Genomic DNA, 2,944 nt, shown 5'->3' on the forward strand with positions numbered 1-2,944 from the left:
TATTTGAAGGGTTTATTCATTTAGTTATGGCAAATCAAGTACTGGTGTAACGGTTAATTTCTTGTGTCAACTGGGAAGGATTATGATGTCATTTGTTTCATCAAGCAAGCATTGTCCTGATTGTTACAGGAAGGGTACTTCATAGACAGGTTTTTATCTATGGCTGATTATATCTATACTCAACAAAGGACATTACCCTTAGCACTGAGGGCAGTTTCCTCATCCAATTAATTGGAGGTCTTAAAGTCAGAACTGAGGATTTCAGAAGTCAGAAAGAAGAAATTATGTCTCTACTTCAGTCAACCATTTTCTCCTGCAATATTTAACTTCACCTTCATCAGAGTTTTCAACTTGTGGTCTGCCCTAAGGAATTCAGTCTTGTCAATCTCCATGATCATGTGAACCAATTCCCATAATAAATCTCTTAATTTATGTATATACATATCTTGACAATTCTGTTTCTCCATGGAATGCTGATTAAAACAGATTTTAGTATCAAGTATAATTCTTAAGAAACAGAATCTTAAGGAGTCTGGAGTTTGGGAAATTGGCTCTCTAATCTATTAGATTATAAGACACTAATGAGTTTATTTCCAATGATCAAGATGGTACTGATATCCCATGGGGTGAATTGGCAATGGAGTTGTGCAAAACATCACCAATGGATACTGTTACTCAAATGCTCATAAGAGGCAAGGTTCTGGATGACAGTATATTTGATACCTTTACAGACCTTTGTGGAGTTAAAGAGTATAATGATGTGGGCTGGTTGTACAGTTAAAGGGATGTGCTCAAGACTTCAAATTTCAAGCTCAAGTACCACATGGAGGACATGAAAGTTTCTATTTGCCTTGAAAGAAACTCTTATTTTATGTAGCCACAGACTTGAGACTTCTGAAAACTAGACCCAGAGTCTCATAGTGTAGTGGCTGAATTACAACATACACTGAATTCCCAAGTTTGAATGAGGTCTGCTATTAAAGTAAGGGCACTGATTGGGAAGGAATGGGATCTTATTGGAATGGGGACATATAAACTGATAATGATGACCGTGGGGACTTTGATACCCTGGATTCTGATAAGTCTTCTTTGCCAGATAAACCTGTAATGGACAGCCTTGAGGAATCAGCTACTTGACCTGCAGTCTGCTTTAAGGACTCAGTGTTCCTTCCTCCACCAGAAGAGTTTAACCCTGATGTGACTGATAAATCTATAACTGCCTCTGCTAATGAAGCAACCCTTACATTTCAAGGGGACCTGGACTTCCCCCGGAGAAGCAACCTCCTACACTGCTAAAAATGTATACTTTTAGTCTGCTTTCCAGCCTTCCCTAAAGAGAATTACAGTTTTTACCAGGGTGATGTTCAGTGGGGAAAAGGAAATGATCAGACATTTCAGGGATTATTAGACACTGTCTCAGAATAGACATTAATTCAGGAGACTCAAAGCATCACTTTGGTCCACCAGTTGGAGTAGGGGCTTAGGCAGTTCAGGTGCTCAACAGAGTTTTAGCTCAGGTCCCTCTCACAGTAGGTCCAGCGTGTTTCTGAATCCATTCTGTGATTATTCCCCCAGTTCCAGAATGCATAATTAGAATAGATTTACTTCATAATTGGCAGAGTATCCTCACTGGCTTCCTGAATTTTGAAGTATAGGCTACTATGCTAGAAAATACTAGTGGACACCACTAGAACTGCCTCTATTAACAAACTAGTAAGGAAAAAGTAAAACTACATTCCTGGAGAGAAGGCAGATTATGAGTTAAATAGTTAAACTCATAAATATTCAATGAGTTAAAGGATGCAGTGGTGGTTATTCCTACCACATCCCTACTCTGAAATGTGCAGAAGACAAATGGATCTTGGAGGATGAGAGTGGATTATTGTAAGATCAACCAATTGCTGACTCCAGGTGTGATATCATTGCTTGAGCAAACCAGCACATCCTTGGTACTTTGTATGCAGCTATGGATCTGGCAAATGCTTTTTGTCTCAGCGCCTATTAGTAAAGACCACCAGAAAGAGTTTGCTAAACTGACAAGGCCAGACAACACCTTAACTCTCTTCCTCAGGGGTATATCACTCCCCAGCCATATGTCATAATCCAATCCACAGGGACCTTAATCACCATTCCTTTCCACAAGATATCATGGGTCCATTATATTAATGATCTCAAGCTGACTGGAGCTAGAGAGCAAGAAGTATCAACTGCACTAGACTTATTTGCAAGATATTTGTGTTTTGGGAGGTGAGAGATAAATCCAACAACATTTTTGTATCCTTCTATTTCAATGAAATTTCTAGGTGTCCAATGGAGTGGGGCATATTGAGATGTCCCATCTAAGATAAAGGTTAAGCTATTCCATCTGGCTTGTCCTTCAACCCAAATAAGGGGCTTAATGGAGAGTTGGCCTCTTTGGATTTTGGAGACAACCTAATCCTCATTTGGGTGTGCTACTTCAGCCCATTTGCTGACTGACCTAAAAAGTTTCTAGTTTTGAGTGGAGAAATGAACAAGAAAATGTTCTGCAAAAGGCCTATTCTTCCCAGCAAGGTCTTTGCTGCTTGGGGTCTATGGATCCAGCAGATCCAATACTGGTGGAATTTCAGGAACAAACAGAGAGGCTGTTTGGAGCTTTTGGCAGGCCCCTATAGGAGAACCACAGAGTGGATCCTTAGGATTTTGGAGTAAAACCCTGCATCCTCTACTGATAATGCCTTTCCTTTGGAGAAACAGCTTTGGCCTCCTACTGGACCTTAATTGAGACCAAACCCTTAACAACGGGCCACCAAATTACCATGAAAACTGAATTGTCCCTCATGACCTAGGTATTGTCCAACACACCAAGCCATAAATTTGGATGTTCACAGCAGCATTCCATCATCAAATGGAAATACATGGTATATGTGAGATTTGACTTAGCAAATCTCAAAATGGCATATAT

Source organism: Tamandua tetradactyla, chromosome 10 (genome assembly GCF_023851605.1).
Source record: "Tamandua tetradactyla isolate mTamTet1 chromosome 10, mTamTet1.pri, whole genome shotgun sequence".
Lineage (NCBI taxonomy): Eukaryota > Metazoa > Chordata > Mammalia > Pilosa > Myrmecophagidae > Tamandua > Tamandua tetradactyla.